Source organism: Triticum aestivum, chromosome 4A (assembly GCF_018294505.1).
Source record: "Triticum aestivum cultivar Chinese Spring chromosome 4A, IWGSC CS RefSeq v2.1, whole genome shotgun sequence".
Taxonomy (NCBI): Eukaryota; Viridiplantae; Streptophyta; class Magnoliopsida; order Poales; family Poaceae; genus Triticum; species Triticum aestivum.
This window is the reverse complement of record NC_057803.1, coordinates 600,092,716-600,113,433: the sequence shown is the minus strand read 5'-3', so window position 1 is coordinate 600,113,433 and position 20,718 is coordinate 600,092,716. Positions and strand designations below refer to the sequence as shown.

The 20,718-nt window shown below is 53.3% G+C and overlaps 1 pseudogene; it reads right to left on the bottom strand.

Moving 5' to 3' along the window:
* Nucleotides 1-1,272: 1,272 nt before the first annotated feature.
* On the bottom strand, nt 1,273-20,234 carry LOC123084003 (uncharacterized; annotated as a pseudogene).
* Nucleotides 20,235-20,718: the final 484 nt, after the last annotated feature.

The window sequence follows — 20,718 nt, the reverse complement described above, 5'->3', positions numbered from 1 at the left end:
GAAAAAAATCCCAAAAATTCATTCTAGTCCAAGAGCAGGCCCATGAGGAGAGAAGGACCGGCGAGGGCAACTTGGGCTCAGCCGGCGAGCCGACCGAAGCCTAGCCCATTCTATCCCCTGTCCCCGATTCTCCCGGCACCCGTGGCGTCTGGCCGGAGAGGCGGCGGCGGCTAGCCGGGAACCATGTTGGCGCGGCTGGCCTGTTCGCCGGCATGCGCGTGCAGCGATGCGCGCGGCTCCGTCGAGCTCGCCCAACCGCGTCGCGAGCATGGTCCCGAGGGTGGCGGGGAGGACGTGCCGGTGCCGGCCTCGTACAGACTACAGAGGATCGATGGCGCTGCGCCCGGCTAGCCCGAGGCCAGGGGACCGGCTGGGAGCGTGAGGAGGCGACGGCGGCGCGCATGCAAGGTGGCCAGGCAACGCCCTCGGGTCAGTCCCCAACCCTCTTCCTCTGAATTTTCAGTTTGGGAAATGGCGTAGGGTTTCAGAGATTGGGGGGAGGGGAAATTTCATTATCCGGTGCGAGCCCCATTTGAAAGAAATTACCTGCATTCTGTCATGATTAATGAACCGAGCCATGGAAACTTTGATTAGGAATTTACATTGATCGTCAACGAAACACGATTTTTGGGATAAACAAGGCGATTCACACTAGCCGAAAGGTGGTCACGAAGAACATACGGTGATTGGCATCTTAATACTGAATCAACCAACCGAAAGCAATTAGGCATATCTATTAGTTAGATAAAGTACATTTGGCCTTAATTATAGGGTTCAATCTGTCCAAGGCTAGGTTGGCTCTGACACGAATGCTAGCTTTTAGTTTATTTAGGATTAACGTAGTTTACATCCTAATTGTGGTCTAGAACATCCAAAAGATACGCCTGCAGAGTGCAGACACCGTTTATATGTTATTCCCTTCGGTGGATGGATGAAGTTCTTGATAGACAAATTTAGGCATGTAGCGTTCAGTGATTCAGCCCAGATATCGACCATGGGTGGATGAATATGCCATACATGATACAGTACATCTGATGAAGGATTTAGAGTATGAAGCTCTTCACAATTGCTTGAGCTTTTTATGTGTTCGGACTTCGGAGTATCATGCATGCGCCTGTTTAATTACTCCTTTAATTAACCAAAGTCATCATACGTTTTGACGTCGCTGATTTCAATTTGTGGCTGGCTAGCTGCATCAGTAGCTGTGCACATTTAGTTATTTCCACTCTTCCTGTTCTTATTTACCACAAAAATAGAGGGCTGGCTTGCTGGCTAGCTGCATTGGCAGTTAGTTCCTGCTTCTTGCCCACGTCGCGCCTTCACCGACTTGCGCTCCTTGTTAGCGGTGAAGACCTTGGCCGCGAACTCGGTGAAGGCGGCCTCGTCCATCCCGATCTGCCGGTTCTTGTAGCAGCTGAAAACATCCGGGTTACCATCGGGGCACGGGTCGCCGGCGGGGTCCCACCACGAGCCCTCGTGCCGCATCCCCGCGCGGCTCGCCATCCACCGGTACACGAACTACCCGCCCGCCGCCCGCTGCCTCCACCCCATCGGGTAGAACTCCATGACACTGCTGTTCCGGTCCATGAACAGCTGGTTCGTCACCTGCGCCCCGTGCGCCGAGATGAACACGTCTGTCCTGCTCAGCAGCCGCACCTTTGTTTTCACCATACCAAATTAACAAGAGATCAGCAAATCATACACCCATATATAGCTCTACGCGGTTGCATATGTGATGTTTTGAGTCAGTAAAATTAGGTACCTGATCGCAGAAGGTCAGGTTGTCGGAATGCGCTATGGTCAGCACGCAGCTTGGCCCGGCCACGCGCGTGCACTCCTTGCGGAACACCCGCTCGACGCCGGCCTCGTCCTTGAATGACCGGCCGCCCGTGCGGAAGAGAATGGTGACGCGGAGGTTTGTAGTTTCGTTGCCGGCTCCGGGCGCGTCGGCGACGCTGCACTTTGCCCTGGCCTTGCACCGGATGAAGTCGAACGCCTCTAGGAGCCTCTCCGTGCTCATACCGGCCAGGTTTCTCCTGGACACCACGGCCTCCTCGAAGCACACCGGGGCGGGGCCAAACTCCTCCACGGCCACCGGCGCGCCGGTAGCCGCCTCGACTAGCGACATCAGCCAACCGCTCATCCCGGACCTAACCTCGCCATGGTGGAAGAGGGCCCATCTTGCCGGGGCGGGACAGCACCCGCGCCTCGCGTGCCACGACACCAGCGGGACCAGCGCTGTGAGCCCGTGCCACATATTCGAGTGGTCGTAGAAGGTCTCGGACAAGAGAGCAAGGCCGGGCCGGAGCTCCGCGCCGCGGGGGAGCGCGCCTGGCCACGCCAGCGCATAGGCATTCTTGGTGCCGTCGCGACGCGAGGGGGCCGCTAGGCAGAGGAGGCGGCCCGCGGTGGCAGCGGACGGAAACTGAAGGTTCCTCGCCTCGCCCGGAGGCTCGGAGGTGTCGTTCAGGGTGCTGATGAACCACGTGTCGGCGCCCTCACGGGTGTCCTTGAGCGGGAGGAAGGTGGCCGACGCACGGAGGCGGTCGTCGACGCCATTGCCGAGCCTGCTGGCGCATTGCACGGCGAGGGTGTCCAGGTGAAGGTAGAAGAAGATGGTGAGCAGGACGGGAGGGGTGAGGTTGATGGATAAGTCTGTGTACTAGGGTCCTTGTGGGGCTGCAGCACATGGTCCTTGTGGCAGTTAGGAGGATAAAGTCCAGGACCATCAAGGACTGGCTGTTAGGATAGAGTTCTGTTCTTGACCATCAAGGACTGTCAGTTAGCATCTTAGACTAGCATCTTAGACTAGCATCTTAGACTGGCATCTTAGCATATGCCTTGGCTGGCTAGCAGCCTATAAATATGTATCCCCAACCCCTCAGGTTGGCATGGCATTGTGTGAGAAATAAACCAACGAAAATTGTCCCAACTCTCCTAGTGTCATCCACATCTATCAATGCTCAGGCTGAAAGGTCTAACAAGTGGTATCAGAGCCTCGTTAACCTGCACCCTGAGCATTTCCTGTGAGCAGCCCAAGTCGGTAGCAGCAGCTGCTCCGTCTGCCTCTGGTTACCTTCCTCCCTCCGGACTGTCGAGCAGCAGCTCGTCTTCATCAGCCTCCTCTTCACGCAACAGCCCCCCTGCAGCGAGCCATGTCTGCAGGTCGCTCTCAGCACATGGCTACCTCGAGCATGCGGCGCCGGCAAGAGGCCGAGCGCGCCGTGGCAGAGGAGCGTGAGCGAGCGGCTGTAGCAGCGGCTGCTGCGGCGGCAAGAGTGTCGAGGCTGGCTGCAGCGGAGCTGGCAGCAGCCAGAGCGGAGGTAGAAGCAGCCAGGGCGGAGGTAGAAGCAGCAGCAGCAGAAGAAGCAGCTCGTGAGGCTACGGCGGATGCCAAGGCACTCCGCGGCAGCCCCGGCAGCTCCAGCAGCTCCGCGCCTGCGGACGACGGCGCCGACGCAGATCGCGCCAAAGTGGCGCAGGAGCGGACGGCGCAGTGGGCAGCCGAGCACGCCCGCGCTCCAGGTGGAGGCGCGCACCGCGACGGCGGCTGCAACGACCAGGACCGCGGCCTCTACGAGGTCCGGACTGTGGTCAGGGATGTTGGTTCCAGTGTTGGGTGGCCTACCCTCACTAAAACCAACTACGTCGAGTGGGCCGGGATCATGAAGGTCAGGCTCCAGGTGCGGCGCATGTGGGAGGCAGTCCAGGACAGCAACGTCGACCACCTAGAGGATCGACGGGCGCTGGACGCCCTCATCGCCGCAGTCCTGCCCGAGATGCAGTTCTCGCTTTCCAACAAGCGGACTGCCAAGGAGGCTTGGGACGCCATCGCCGCAGCACGCATCGGCAGCGACCGTGCTCGCAAGTCCACCCTGCAGGCACTTCGTAAGAAGTGGGAGAACCTGGGCTTCAAGCCAGGTGAGGACGTTGATGACTTTGCTCTCCGTCTCAACACTCTGCTGCAGAAGATGGTGAAGTTTGGCGATGCCACCTACACCGAGGAGAGAGCTGTCGAGAAGCTTTTTCGGTGCATTCCCAAGAAGTACAAGCAGATGGCTCGCTCGATCGAGTCGTTGCTGGACCTCTCCACGATGACGATCGAGGAGGCGATATGATGGATAAGTCTGTGTACTAGGGTCCTTGTGGGGCTGCAGCACATGGTCCTTGTGGCAGTTAGGAGGATAAAGTCCTGGACCATCAAGGACTGGCTGTTAGGATAGAGTTCTGTTCTTGACCATCAAGGACTGTCAGTTAGCATCTTAGACTAGCATCTTAGACTAGCATCTTAGACTGGCATCTTAGCATATGCCTTGGCTGGCTAGCAGCCTATAAATATGTATCCCCAACCCCTCAGGTTGGCATGGCATTGTGTGAGAAATAAACCAACGAAAATTGTCCCAACTCTCCTAGTGTCATCCACATCTATCAATGCTCAGGCTGAAAGGTCTAACAAGTGGTATCAGAGCCTCGTTAACCTGCACCCTGAGCATTTCCTGTGAGCAGCCCAAGTCGGTAGCAGCAGCTGCTCCGTCTGCCTCTGGTTACCTTCCTCCCTCCGGACTGTCGAGCAGCAGCTCGTCTTCATCAGCCTCCTCTTCACGCAACAGCCCCCCTGCAGCGAGCCATGTCTGCAGGTCGCTCTCAGCACATGGCTACCTCGAGCATGCGGCGCCGGCAAGAGGCCGAGCGCGCCGTGGCAGAGGAGCGTGAGCGAGCGGCTGTAGCAGCGGCTGCTGCGGCGGCAAGAGTGTCGAGGCTGGCTGCAGCGGAGCTGGCAGCAGCCAGAGCGGAGGTAGAAGCAGCCAGGGCGGAGGTAGAAGCAGCAGCAGCAGAAGAAGCAGCTCGTGAGGCTACGGCGGATGCCAAGGCACTCCGCGGCAGCCCCGGCAGCTCCAGCAGCTCCGCGCCTGCGGACGACGGCGCCGACGCAGATCGCGCCAAAGTGGCGCAGGAGCGGACGGCGCAGTGGGCAGCCGAGCACGCCCGCGCTCCAGGTGGAGGCGCGCACCGCGACGGCGGCTGCAACGACCAGGACCGCGGCCTCTACGAGGTCCGGACTGTGGTCAGGGATGTTGGTTCCAGTGTTGGGTGGCCTACCCTCACTAAAACCAACTACGTCGAGTGGGCCGGGATCATGAAGGTCAGGCTCCAGGTGCGGCGCATGTGGGAGGCAGTCCAGGACAGCAACGTCGACCACCTAGAGGATCGACGGGCGCTGGACGCCCTCATCGCCGCAGTCCTGCCCGAGATGCAGTTCTCGCTTTCCAACAAGCGGACTGCCAAGGAGGCTTGGGACGCCATCGCCGCAGCACGCATCGGCAGCGACCGTGCTCGCAAGTCCACCCTGCAGGCACTTCGTAAGAAGTGGGAGAACCTGGGCTTCAAGCCAGGTGAGGACGTTGATGACTTTGCTCTCCGTCTCAACACTCTGCTGCAGAAGATGGTGAAGTTTGGCGATGCCACCTACACCGAGGAGAGAGCTGTCGAGAAGCTTTTTCGGTGCATTCCCAAGAAGTACAAGCAGATGGCTCGCTCGATCGAGTCGTTGCTGGACCTCTCCACGATGACGATCGAGGAGGCGATATGATGGATAAGTCTGTGTACTAGGGTCCTTGTGGGGCTGCAGCACATGGTCCTTGTGGCAGTTAGGAGGATAAAGTCCTGGACCATCAAGGACTGGCTGTTAGGATAGAGTTCTGTTCTTGACCATCAAGGACTGTCAGTTAGCATCTTAGACTAGCATCTTAGACTAGCATCTTAGACTGGCATCTTAGCAGCATCTTAGCATATGCCTTGGCTGGCTAGCAGCCTATAAATATGTATCCCCAACCCCTCAGGTTGGCATGGCATTGTGTGAGAAATAAACCAACGAAAATTGTCCCAACTCTCATAGTGTCATCCACAACTATCAATGCTCAGGTTGAAAGGTCTAACAAGTGGTATCAGAGCCTCGTTAACCTGCACCCTGAGCATTTCCTGTGAGCAGCCCAAGTCGGTAGCAGCAGCTGCTCCGTCTGCCTCTGGTTACCTTCCTCCCTCCGGACTGTCGAGCAGCAGCTCGTCTTCATCAGCCTCCTCTTCACGCAACAGCCCCCCTGCAGCGAGCCATGTCTGCAGGTCGCTCTCAGCACACGGCTACCTCGAGCATGCGGCGCCGGCAAGAGGCCGAGCGCGCCGTGGCAGAGGAGCGTGAGCGAGCGGCTGTAGCAGCGGCTGCTGCGGCGGCAAGAGTGTCGAGGCTGGCTGCAGCGGAGCTGGCAGCAGCCAGAGCGGAGGTAGAAGCAGCCAGGGCGGAGGTAGAAGCAGCAGCAGCAGCAGAAGCAGCCCGTGAGGCTACGGCGGATGCCAAGGCACTCCGCGGCAGCCCCGGCAGCTCCAGCAGCTCCGCGCCTGCGGACGACGGCGCCGACGCAGATCGCGCCAAAGTGGCGCAGGAGCGGACGGCGCAGTGGGCAGCCGAGCACGCCCGCGCTCCAGGTGGAGGCGCGCACCGCGACGGCGGCTGCAACGACCAGGACCGCGGCCTCTACGAGGTCCGGACTGTGGTCAGGGATGTTGGTTCCAGTGTTGGGTGGCCTACCCTCACTAAAACCAACTACGTCGAGTGGGCCGGGATCATGAAGGTCAGGCTCCAGGTGCGGCGCATGTGGGAGGCAGTCCAGGACAGCAACGTCGACCACCTAGAGGATCGACGGGCGCTGGACGCCCTCATCGCCGCAGTCCCGCCCGAGATGCAGTTCTCGCTTTCCAACAAGCGGACTGCCAAGGAGGCTTGGGACGCCATCGCCGCAGCACGCATCGGCAGCGACCGTGCTCGCAAGTCCACCCTGCAGGCACTTCGTAAGGAGTGGGAGAACCTGGGCTTCAAGCCAGGTGAGGACGTTGATGACTTTGCTCTCCGTCTCAACACTCTGCTGCAGAAGATGGTGAAGTTTGGCGATGCCACCTACACCGAGGAGAGAGCTGTCGAGAAGCTTTTTCGGTGCATTCCCGAGAAGTACAAGCAGATGGCTCGCTCGATCGAGTCGTTGCTGGACCTCTCCACGATGACGATCGAGGAGGCGATAGGTCGACTCAAGGTCGTCGACACCGACGAGCCACAGCCCCCCTCGGGGCCCGTCACCACCGGCGGGAAGCTGCTCCTAACTCGGGAGCAGTGGGATCCCAGCCTTGGTGACAAGAAGAAGGGGGAGCCTTCCTCCTCGACGGGCGGCCGCAAGCGTGGCAAGCAGCGTAAGGCGCGAAGAGGCCCCCCGGGCAGGGCACAAGGACGTGCCGAAGGTGACGCCCGCGGAGGCGCCAAGGACGGCGCCGCTGGCAAGCCCAGGCCGGCACAAGACAACAGTTGCCACAACTGTGGCCGGTTTGGCCATTGGGCCAATGAGTGTCGGCAACCACGACAAGGCCAGGCTCACGTCGCACAGGCGAAGGAGGAGGAGACGGCTCTGTTCATGGCGCATGCAAGCATTGAGCTACCCTCGGCGACTCCAGTCGCAAAGGCTTTCATCCACCTCGATGAGCCAAAAGCACACGCTCTTCTCGGCGATGGCTCCGGGAAGGACAAGGCTACGGGGTGGTGCCTCGACACCGGCGCCACCCACCACATGACCGGTCGAAGGGAATTCTTCGCCGAGCTCGACTCCGATGCGCGAGGCTCCGTCAAGTTCGGGGATGCCTCCGCTGTGGAGATAAAGGGCGTCGGCTCCGTCATCTTCACCACCAAGATGGGAGAGCACCGGCTGCTCACCGGTGTCTACTACATCCCCGCGCTAAGGAATTCCATCATCAGCTTGGGACAGCTGGATGAGAACGGCTCACGCGTGCTGATTGAGCATGGGGTCCTACGCATCTGGGATCGCCAGCGTCGCCTTCTCGCCAAGGTGCCCAGAGGTGAAAATCGACTCTACGTCCTTGATGTGCAGGTGGCACAACCGGTCTGTCTCGCTGTCCGTCGAGACGACGAGGCGTGGCAGTGGCATGAGCGCTTTGGGCACCTTCACTTTGAGGCCCTGAAGCGTCTAAGTGCCAAGGAGATGGTGCGAGGCCTGCCATGCCTCGACCATGTGGAGCAGTTCTGCGACATCTGCGTACTGACAAAGCAGAGACGACTCCCCTTTCCCCAACAGGCGAGTTTTCGGGCTAAGGAGAAGCTGGAGCTCGTGCACGGAGACCTGTGCGGCCCGGTGACGCCAGCCACACCAGGAGGTCGACGCTACTTCCTGCTGCTCGTCGACGATCTCTCCCGCTACATGTGGGTGATGATCCTCGGCAGTAAGGGAGAAGCGGCGGACGCCATCAGGCGCGCGCAGGTTGGTGTGGAGGCGGAGAGCGGCCGCAAATTGCGCGTGTTGCGCACTGACAACGGCGGCGAGTTCACGGCGGCTGAATTCGCGTCGTACTGCGCCGATGAGGGCATCCAGCGCCACTACTCCGCGCCGTACAGCCCGCAGCAAAACGGCGTCGTCGAGCGGCGCAACCAGACGGTTGTGGGGATGGCTCGGGCTCTCCTCAAGCAGAGAGGGATGCCGGCTGTCTTCTGGGGAGAGGCGGTGCTAACGGCCGTCTACATCCTCAACCGCTCTCCTACTAAGGCACTCGACGGCAGAACTCCGTACGAGGCCTGGCATGGGCGGAAGCCGGCGGTCTCTCATTTGCGGGTCTTTGGCTGCCTTGCGTTCGCCAAGGAGCTCGGCCACATCGGCAAGCTCGACGACAGGAGCACTCCGGGAGTCTTCATCGGCTACGCGGAGGGCTCAAAGGCCTACCGCATCCTCGACCCAAAGACACAACGTGTGCGCACAGCGCGAGACGTCGTGTTCAACGAAGGGCGAGGGTGGCAATGGGACAAGGCGGTGGACGACGGCTCGACGCCGACGTATGACGACTTCATTGTCGAGTACGCTCACTTCAAGGAAGCTGGGGGAGCAAGCAGCTCCTCTTCACCGGGCACGTCTACCCCGGCCCCCAAAACTACATCGACTCCGGCGCCTGCTACACCGACGACACCACAACCGGCGACGCCGCATACTCCAGCCCCGGCGGTCGCCACTCCGGGCTCGTCTTCATCAGCACCAGCTCACGCAGAGCACAACCCGATGAAGTTCGCTTCCCCGCTCACTCACGACGAGGAGCGGGTCGACGCATGGTATGGAGGCGAACCGCTGCGGTACCGTACGATGGATAATGTGCTCGGCGACCAGCCGGTGCCAGGACTGGTGCCACGTGACCTGGAGGCGCAGCTACAGCTCGTGTGTGAAGACGGCGAACCACGGTCCTTTGCAGAGGCCGAGAGAGACGCGGCATGGCGCGCCGCGATGAAGTTGGAGATGGATGCGGTCGAGCAAAACCGCACCTGGGAGCTTGCTGATCTCCCTCGAGGTCACCGCGCAATCACCCTTAAGTGGGTGTTCAAGCTGAAGAGGGATGGAGCCGGCGCCATCATCAAGCACAAGGCTCGTTTGGTGGCCCGAGGCTTCTTGCAGCAGGAAGGAGTCGACTTCGACGACGCTTTCGCTCCCGTGGCACGGATGGAGTCCGTGCGACTTCTCCTTGCGCTGGCTGCCCAGGAGGGCTGGCGTGTCCACCACATGGACGTTAAGTCGGCATTCCTCAACGGCGACTTGAAGGAGGAAGTCTACGTGCATCAGCCACCGGGGTTTACGATTCCCGGCCAGGAGGGCAAGGTGCTCCGCCTGCGCAAGGCTCTCTATGGCCTGCGGCAGGCACCCAGGGCGTGGAACGCCAAGCTGGACTCCACGCTGAAGAAGATGGGTTTCGAGCAGAGCCCGCATGAGGCTGCCGTCTACCGACGGGGGAGTGGAGGAAATGCCCTGCTGGTGGGCGTCTACGTTGACGACCTGGTGATCACCGGCACCAAAGATGCAGAGGTGGCGGCGTTCAAGGAAGACATGAAGGCCACGTTCCAGATGAGTGACCTGGGGCTCCTCTCCTTCTATCTAGGGATTGAGGTGCACCAGGACCACTCCGGGATCGCGCTTCGACAGTCCGCCTACGCCAAGCGCATCGTTGAGCTAGCTGGGCTCACCGACTGCCATCCAGCTCTCACTCCGATGGAGGAGAGGCTGAAACTAAGTCGCGACAGCACGACGGAGGAAGTGGATGCTACGCAGTACCGACGCCTTGTGGGGAGCCTTCGCTACCTCACTCACACACGGCCGGACTTGGCATTCTCCGTCGGCTATGTCAGTCGGTTCATGGAGCGACCAACGTCGGAACACCAGCAGGCAGTGAAGAGGATCGTCCGCTACATAGCAGGGACCCTCGACCACGGCCTCCATTACCCTAGGTGCCCTGGGGCGGCACACTTCGTCGGGTACAGCGACAGCGACCACGCCGGCGACATCGACACCAGCAAGAGCACGAGCGGGATCCTCCTCTTCCTCGGCAAGTGTCTCGTGAGCTGGCAATCAGTCAAGCAGCAGGTGGTGGCCCTGTCCAGCTGTGAGGCTGAGTACATAGCGGCCTCCACCGCCTGTACTCAGGCGCTCTGGCTTGCTCGACTGCTTGGTGATCTTCTCGTTCAAGACACCAGAACGGTGCAGCTCCTGGTGGACAGCAAGTCCGCCCTGGCCCTGGCAAAGAACCCCGTGTTCCACGAACGGAGCAAGCACATCCGACTGAGGTATCACTTCATCCGCAGCTGTGTGGAAGAAGGGAGCATCGAGGCGAGCTACATCAACACCAAGGATCAGCTCGCAGACCTGCTCACCAAGCCCCTTGGGAGGGTCAAGTTCCTCGAACTTTGCTCCAGGATTGGGATGATTCAACTCTCCCACAAGACGACGTACAAGACTTAGGGGGAGAATGATGGATAAGTCTGTGTACTAGGGTCCTTGTGGGGCTGCAGCACATGGTCCTTGTGGCAGTTAGGAGGATAAAGTCCTGGACCATCAAGGACTGGCTGTTAGGATAGAGTTCTGTTCTTGACCATCAAGGACTGTCAGTTAGCATCTTAGACTAGCATCTTAGACTAGCATCTTAGACTGGCATCTTAGCATATGCCTTGGCTGGCTAGCAGCCTATAAATATGTATCCCCAACCCCTCAGGTTGGCATGGCATTGTGTGAGAAATAAACCAACGAAAATTGTCCCAACTCTCCTAGTGTCATCCACATCTATCAATGCTCAGGCTGAAAGGTCTAACAGAGGTAGAGCACCTTCCTCGTGAGACGGCTTTGGCTCGTGGTGGTGGACTTCATGGTGGGTTGACGAGCAGAGTGCCCATGCATGCGAGCAACGGGCATGCATTTATGGGGGCTGTGATGGGAAGACTCACCCATTGACCTCAGGATACTTCTATCCTGCATGTATATTCTACTGAAAGTGAAATTTTGATGCTGCCACAAGCCAAAGGGATTTATATTAGTGGTGCACGTGGTACTTCTAGCTTCACATTTCCTCTTTTAAATACTGCCTAAGGGCTTGTTCGATTGATCCCTCCCACAAGGGGATTGGAGATCTCAGTTCCAAACCCTGGTTATTAATAATTTATAAAAAAAGTCAATACTAAGGAACCGAACAAGGCCTAATTGATTTTGGCATATATACTGTAAAAGGTGGTCATATATCCAAAATCAGATCCTTCATCGAGCAGCTATAAACCATACCCTCCCAACTATTGAAAGGGCTCATGGACACACCTCGTCAAGTTGAAGGTCTTTCTAGTTTTTCCTCTGAAAAATGAATTAAATGGGTGCTCATCGAAAAAGAAATGGTTGGTTGACAAGTTAACAAGTACACTGCACATAACTATGCTGTCACTGGAAATATCATGTCAACTACTCCCTTCGTTCCTAAATATAAGTCTTTTTAGATATTTCACTATAGACTAATATGTAGTTTATATTGAAATCTCTAAAAAGACTTGTATTTAGAAACGGGGGAGTAGAAGCCACGGACTATGATCATTTTAGGAGAAAAAATTGTGTAGCCATGCAAGTGCTCATCTCAGTGGATATACAGTGGAACAAATGAATGAACCTGGTACGTACCTAAGGTATTATACACTTGACTATAACAAATTCTTTTACATCCAGATTCGCCTTTCTTTAATGTGTTAAGATTTGATTGCCAATTTGACCTAGCTAGTAATTTATGACTGATATGGCATAGAAGTGGTGCTTATTTGTAAACACTTTCGAACTGTCTCACTTTTGTGTCTTACAACTTACAACTGGTTACTTCAATTATTACCGAGCTAGCTAAATTAAGTACAGAATCAACTTACACCAACAAAATAAAGCTACTTGAACCCAAGAACATCAAGGCTACCAGTGCTGGGCAGGGTGTTTGACTGGTAAAAGGGATGAACACCCCGGAGTAGCAGCAAAGCGAAATAGAGAGAGACTTGGTCAGACCTAGCAGCTACGGACGGAGTAGCAGCAAAGCGAAGTGAAGCCGGGGGTTTTCAAATTCAGAGAGGTCGAACAGATACATACATAATGCCACCAGTGCTGCCCTTCGTCGACAGGAAGGAAATCGACCGGGCTTGAATGGCAAGCAAAGCGATCCTTGGATTCTAGCTAGCCTCGTAGGAGTAGAGGTTGACTTGTGGTGGATAAACATGTGCATGAGTTTTGTGGTAATAGAGTGCTGAGATAAAGCGCGGTGTGGGAAGCAAGCAATGTACTCTAGTCCAGTCAACTAGAGTATTAAATTTTCAGGTTAGTTAATAAGGAGTGCTTCGACCGTACGCTAAGTAAGTACATCCAGAATGAATGAATGAATGAATGAATATGCAACTAATTCGTAGCATAATTATGTATCTCAAATCTTCAACATGCTCAACGATCTCCCCCTCTCTGTGTGTTTGTTCTAGCACTGATTAAGCATCCGTGTGATATTTATTTCAGATAATTGTACATGCTTGAGAAGATACTTGCATTGCTTAGACAGGCAGAACCTTAGATCTGCACTGCAAGATGAAATTTCTCACGGTGTAAAGGGCCATTGGTCATACATTCTTTTGCAGGTAACAAAGTGAGCGCATTTCTCAGGAAACACAGAAGTTGGCTGGTGGGAAGGGGAGGAACTTGATTGATCAACAAGTTTAATTAGTTAGCAACCCGTGGCAGGTGAGGGTATATCATCCTGTGCACAGCACCATTTCTTGTTTAGCAACATATCACAGATGGGTGGACCCAGGAACGGGCCATGCGCCCGACCCGAAATTACGGCAGCGGCTCCGAATGAGGTTGTTTTTTTCGGTTAATGTTACTATCTTTTAGGTCGTTTCTGCATCAGAGGGCGCTGCTCAAAATTACATTCGTCCAAGGTGCTGATTGCGGTGTGAGGTTATCTACAACTTGAGATGCAGGGCCCTTGATTAACTCCCTTATGCTTGAAAATTCATCATGCCAAAAATTCAAAAAAAAAAAAAATCATCATGCCATGCATGCCAGTTCTTGCCCAGCCTTCACTTCGATTTGGCCAATACTTCTGCTGGGGAGCTTAGAACAAACTAGGAGAGGGCGAGCTTATGGGTTCTTAGGCTATATGTTAGTCAATGTCAGCGCATGCATGTCATCTTGTTTCAGATAGCTGTGCTAGGTGTTAACAACATGCATGAGTTCTGTGGTGGCAATGCTGCTTGCTGGCTGCATGCAGACCAACTGGTGGTAAGTAAACTCCTCTTGCGTGCTGTGAGGTAAAGCGTTGTGTGGGAAGCAAACAATGTACTCTACTCCAGTCAACCGGGGTATTGATTAAACTTTCCGGTTAGTTAATCAGGAGTGTGCTTCAACCATACGCTAAGTAAGTAGTACATCCAGAATGAATGGATATACGACTAATCCTTTGCGTAACTCTGGATTGTGCTAGTACGTTTATCGTATCTCGAATCCTCAATGTGCTCATCATCTAGCGCAAGCATGTGATCTTTGTTTCAGATAATTGTAGTACGTGTTTAAGAAGATACTTGCATTGCTTAGGCAGGCAGAATCTATACTGCAGATGGTGTCTTGTGGTCGCACTGCTGTGAACATCAATGGAGAAATTGGGCCTTACTTCCCCACCCTTTGTGGGGTTAGACAAGGCGATCCTTTCTCTCCGTTTCTGTTCAACATGGTGGTGGACGCTCTTGCCTCCATCCTTGATAAGGCCAAAGCCGCTGGCCACATTCATGGGATCACCCCCCATCTGGCGGGCGGATCTGGGATCTCCATGCTCCAGTACGCCGACGACACCATCATCATGGTCGAGGGCTCGGACACGGACATCGCTAACCTCAAGTTCCTTCTTCTCTGCTTCCAACAAATGTCTGGCCTCAAGATCAACTTCGACAAGAGTGATGTGATGGTTATGGGCTACTCTCCGACTGACGCCTTGGACATCGCCAACCGCCTCAATTGCCGCCTCGGCTCCTTTCCCACGACCTACTTGGGAACCCCCATCAGTGACTCTCGGCTCACTGTCGCGGACTTGCGCCCCATAGTGGTCAAGCTTCAAACACGCATGGAGCCGTGGCAAGGCCGGTGGCTGTCAAAGGCGGCTCGGACGATCCTCATTAACTCCTCCATCACTAGCCTCCTCCTGTTTCTTATGAGCTTCTATAGCCTCCATGAGACCCTTCACCATGAGATCGCCAAAATCCAATCTCGCTTCTTTTGGGCGGGTGACAACAATAAGCAGAAATATCACATGGTTAGCTGGCCGGACATCTGTAAGCCCCGTGAACAAGGAGGCCTCGGTATCATGTGCTCTAAACGCATGAACATCTCCCTCCTCACCCGCTGGCTCTGGCGCATTTCGCAGGGCCACGGTGGTCTCTAGCTTGACATAATCCGGAACAAGTACTTGCGCGGACAGCCCCTCGCCTTCTGTCAGAGATCCGGCGGATCCCTGTTTTGGCAATCGGTTGTCCAACTGCTTCCCGTCCTTCGCATTGGCACCTCCATCTCGGTTGGATCGGGTACAGCGACGCTGTTCTGGTTCGACCGGTGGGCGGGAGACTCCCCCTTTGCGGCCCGCTTCCCCGACCTCTTCTCCATTGCTGTCGCCCCCCTAATCTCCATTGAGAGGGCCCTTATTGACTTAGGGCGCCTCGCCTTCCGGAGCTGCCGCGTGGCTGGAGTTGCTCGATTGCATCGCTCTCCACGAACCGGAGTTGGATGCGGGCCCGGACGAGGTTCGGTGGCGTCTTGAGCCTTCGGGCCAATTCTCCACCAAGTCCCTCTACTCGGCCATTGCCCCCTCCTCCGTCCCTCCCCCCTTCCGGCGGTTTGGTCCATCCGCTTGCCACTGAAAATTCGGATCTTTATGTGGCAATGGATCCGCGGTATGATTCCGTCTGGGGTGGAGGTCCGCAAACGCAATGGCCCTGGGTCCGGCCTTTGCCCCCTGTGCGGTACCCCCGAAGACTCGAATCACATCTTCTTCTCCTATGTCTCAGCTCAATTCTTGTGGAGCTGCTTTAGGGAGACTGTGGGAGGCGACTGGTGCCACACCAACTTTCCCGACCTCTTTGCCAAACTCCAAAACTCCCCTTCCCCCTCTCACCACATTAGGTGGCTCGAGATTGGGGTTCTTGCGTGGACCCTTTGGACGATTCGCAATAAGCTTGTGATCCAGCGTATTCCTCTTCGACGGGCTACTGACGCTCTCTTCAAACTGTCTGGTTACTTGCAACTTTGGCGGCCGCTTAGCCGCCCTCAGGACCGCGACGCCATCACCGCCTTCATCGCCGATCTTCGCTCGATGGCCGTCCGTCTATCGCTGCCGCCCCCTCCGCCACCCCCGGAGCCGGATTAGACGCCTTGCCTTGGCCGCGTCCTTTTTTGTTTATTCTGGGCTTGTTGAGTTGTGCCCTGAGCAGAACCTTTGTACTCCTCGTTATGTGACTTGGGTGTGTGTGTTCCGAACTAGCCTGTGTATGTGTGCTCTTTTTTTTCGAAAAGGGGCGCTTTATTACTTAAAAGGTTTAAGTAACACCTGGCCTCTGCATAACTAAGATGCACACAACCAACAATGTCCTCACGACAAGCGAAAAATAAAATAAAAGAGAAAGGCGAAATACAAAGAAAAATGTATATTTGTATAACGCCTAAACCGTTGGTGGCCCAATCCTAAGATCATGCTGCCACCCATGTTGGGTAAAAGTATCCCTCGCCGTAGCCTCCAATCGTGTACACACCTCCGTAAACAGGTCCCGATTCTCCACTCGTTGTAGAGAGGACCATAAACGAAGCGTCCCAGTACATCTGTAGATAACCTGCATAAGCGAAGTACTTTTATCGTTAAAAATCTTATCATTTCTACATAGCCAAAGCGACCAAATCACGGCAAGCGCTTCCACCCTAAGTAGAATTCTAAACTTGTGATCAATCATGTAACCAGTTGCCAAGTATATTAGCAACACTACAAGGAGGGTACAAGCCAGAAGCTATTTGGATGACTGACCATATAGAACGAGCCAATTTACATTGGAAGAACAAATATTTTATTGTCTCATCATGCGGACAAAATACACATTGCGTACTTCCATGCCAATTCCTCTTAATAAGGTTATCTTTAGTAAGAATGACTCCGCAACGAAGATACCATGCAAAGATTTTATTCTTAAGAGGTATCTTCATCTTTCAGATCTTCTTATTATTATCAACTGGCACGTCAGACTGGGTCAAAGCTCTATACATAGACTCCACTGAGAATTGCCCATTCCCATGTAGGTTCCAACGAAATAAATCGGACCCCTGTGACAACTGTACCGTGGATAATCGTTGAAGTAATATGTTCCACGATTGGAGTCTAGGTCCAATTAAATTCCTTCCGAATGTCACATTGGGCGGAAATGATTCCAAAACCTTGGCAATAGTATCACCCTTGTGACGTACAATATTGTATAGAGCTGGATATTGTTCCCGGAGAGTAGCATTACCTAACCACTTATCCTCCCAGAATCTAATTTCCGAGCCATTCTTAATTGAGAAGGACCCATAGCGCAAGAAATATTTCTTCGTTGCCATTAATCCCGCCCAAAAATGAGAGTCCCCAGGCTTCCAGTATACCTGGGATATCGCCTTTGAACCCACATATTTTCTCCTAAGGAGGGTTTGCCATACACCATCTTCGGTCAACAACTTAAATAACCATTTGCCAAGGAGGGCCCTATTCTTAACCTCAAGGTCATGAATTCCCAACCCGCCTTGGTCCTTGGGACGACAAACCACACTCCATTTAGCGAGCCGATATTTCTTTCTCTCGCTATCTCCTTGCCAAAAGAATCTTGATCGGAAGTAACCCAATCTATGTAAAACTCCTTTCGGCACTTGGAAAAAGGAAATCATACACAGTACCATGTTACTGAGTACTGAATTTATGAGGACCAACCTCCCACCCAGAGATAGTAGTTTACCTTTCCAACTGCTAAGCCTTTTTTGTAGTCTCTCCTCGACGTGTTTCCATTCAGCATTTGTGAGTCTTCGATAATGTATCGGTATACCCAAATAAGTGATCGGAAACTGGCCCAACCCGCATCCGAACAGGTCGGCATACAGATGGGCCTCGTCTTGAGCCTCGCCAAAACAAAACAATTCACTTTTATGGAAATTTATCTTAAGCCCTGAGAGTTGCTCGAATGCTGATAAAATTAATTTCAGATTTCTTGCTTTCTCGAGGTCATGATCCATAAAGAGAATCGTATCATCGGCATATTGAAGGATAGAAAGACCACCATGCACTAGATGATTCACTACCCCATCAATTTGGCCATCAACCTTGGCACGCTCAATCATGACCGCTAACATATCCGCCACTATATTGAATAGCATGGGCGATATTGAATCACCTTGTCGCAATCCTTTCTTTGGTTGGAAATAGTTGCCAACATCATCGTTGACTTTAATGGCAACACTACCTCCAGCCACAAAACTATGGATCATTGCGCGCCACTCTGCAGAAAATCCTTTCATTCCGAGAGTCTGTTGAAGAAAAGACCACTTGACTTTGTCATAAGCCTTTTCAAAGTCAATTTTAAGAACCACTCCATTCAGTTTTTTTCGATGCAATTCATGAACTGTTTCGTGAAGGACAACAACCCCATCTAGGATGTTCCTGCCTTGCATAAAAGCAGTTTGAGAAGGACGAACCACATGTTCAGCAACCGAATTGAGCCTAATAGTCGCTACCTTAGTGAAGATTTTAAAGCTAACATTAAGGAGGCATATTGGACGATATTGTTGTATCCTTTCAGCCTCATTAACTTTAGGTATTAAAATAATTTCACCGAAGTTTAAGCGAAACAACTCTAGTTGACCAGCATGAAGGCAGCCAAACAAGAGTAGGAGATCATGTTTGATAACCTCCCAAAAGTTCTGGTAGAACTCAGCGGGAAAACCATTTGGAACCGGTGCTTTGTTATGCTCCATTAGGAAAACTGCCTTTCTAACTTCCTCCTCAGAAAATGGAGTTGTTAGAAGGCTATTTTCCGCATCAGAAACCTAGGGGATGTCATCTGTTCGAGACTCATCCATCGAGAAGTTTCCTTCCTGAGGAGTCCCGAATAGATTTTTATAATAACTAGTGATATAAGACTTAAGTTGTTCATGCCCTTCAATCATGCCCTCCTCCTGTTGTAGGGAATGAATAAGTTTCTTCCGGTGTCTACCATTGGCGACACCATGGAAATATCTCGTATTCGAATCACCTTTGAGGATAAACTGAGAGTTTGAATGTTGGTACCACTTGATTTCCTCCTCGCGCAACATGCGAGCTAACTTGGCATTCGATTGACTCTTGATCTCTAATTCGAGGTCAGAGAGAGCTCTAATCTCTGCCAAAGCTTCTAAAACATCAATAATGGATGAAAGATGAAGCTTCTCCTTTTTGAGGATACCCACAGTGTGCCTAGCCCAACCACGAAGGAACTTACGTAATGCACGCATTTTGTTGTTCCATTTGTGTATTGGGGTAGGCCCGGCAACCGGTTTATCCCACACCTCCTTGATCATTTCATAGAATCCATCTCGATGCAACCAACCTAGTTCAAACTTGAACTTGCGTCGGTGTTGTGGACGTGGCGATCCAGTGGTTAAGAGGATGGGTGCATGGTCTGAGATATCCTCTATACGAGGAAGAGCGCGAACAGAAACCATATGGAATTTGGATTCCCAGTCGGTATCCATTAAAACGCGATCTAGTTTCTCATATGTCGGCTCCGGAAGACTGTTCGCCCAAGTGAACTGCCTTCCAATCATTGAAACCTCTCGCAAATCTAGACTCTATGACAGCGTTGAAAAGGAAAGGCCAGTGATTATCAAACCTACCTCTGCTTTTCTCACTTGGAAATCGTAGCAAATTAAAATCCCCACCAATAAGAATGGGGTAGGGATTATCTTTCGCTAGATTAACCAGTTCACGGAGAAAAACGGCCTTTAGTTCATCCTGGGCTGCCCCATACACGGCGACGAGGGTCCATGTGAAGTTGTCAGCTTTGTTTCAGATATGGAGTTTAATATGAAACTCTCCTTCCGAACTAGCCAAAACATCCATAGTCTATGTGTTAACGCCGAGTAAAATGCCCCCAGAACGACCTCGAGGTGGTCATGAAATCCAGTTATAATCTATCCCGCCAGAAAGGCGGTTAAGCAAACTTACTGAGAAATCACGTCTTCCCGTTTCAGATAAAGCCAAAAAATCTAAATTGTACTCCCTATTACATTCCGCAATGAATAGATGTTTAGCCAAGTCACCAAGACCTCTGCTATTAAAGAACATGCCATTCATGAGGAAACAATAGGAGATTTAGAAAATTTCGCCCTTTTAGAGGGTTTACGACCTTTTTTCGACCGATCAGACTTGGATTTACGACCGGAAGCTGTAAGCTCAATCAATGAACTAAGCCCGGGTTCCTCCAAACCCACGTCCGAAACCTCCCCTACTACATAAGCGAGTAGCTGACCATCTGATGTGGCATGCAGCTCCTCCTCATCTAGATGTGAGATAAAAGATTTGCTAGAAACTCGTGGAGTAACCTTCAAACGGTCATATTCCAAATGTCTCAAAGCGTTTGCGGAAACAAAAATATCATTCTCATTATTTCCTAGAATAACACCCACATTATTTAACTTAGCAACAATGGATGTAGTAGAAAAAGATAAAAATGATTTGGGCGATGACGAAGTACCTTGGTTGTCAAGGTTCTGCACAGCTTTACGCCGCATAGCCTTGGTCAAAGAGTCCTCGTCAATGTCCGTCCTTCCATCATCGGCCACCATTACCTGGCAATCTCCTGGAAGTATTACCCGTAACCTGAACTCGGGCGATCTGGCTCTCAACAATACTAGACGGTACCATTAAACCGGTAACCTGAACTCGGGCGATCGGAGACTGTGTTGGTACTAAGTGATCTTTCACCACGCAATCAGGCAACTGGACAAAATACGTCTCCTCAGCACCAACTCCCGAAACAAAAGCATTGGGTCTAGGGAGTTTGAGAACCGGACACTGCAGCGTTGGATGAGCGATTTTGTCACAAATATAACAGTAGTGTTGCACAGTGCAATCCTTCGCTGCATGCGTATCAACCTCACACTTCTAGCAACGTACCCCTTTCTTAGCCTTGTACTTGGGCGCCGTATCCACCTGCACATCAGACACTAGAGCAGCCAACGGTGTGACATCGACAGTAGCAGACCCCTGTGGCGTATTCTGCACAACCTGTTGATATTGCCCGTGCTGCTGCGGTATGGATTGCTGCTG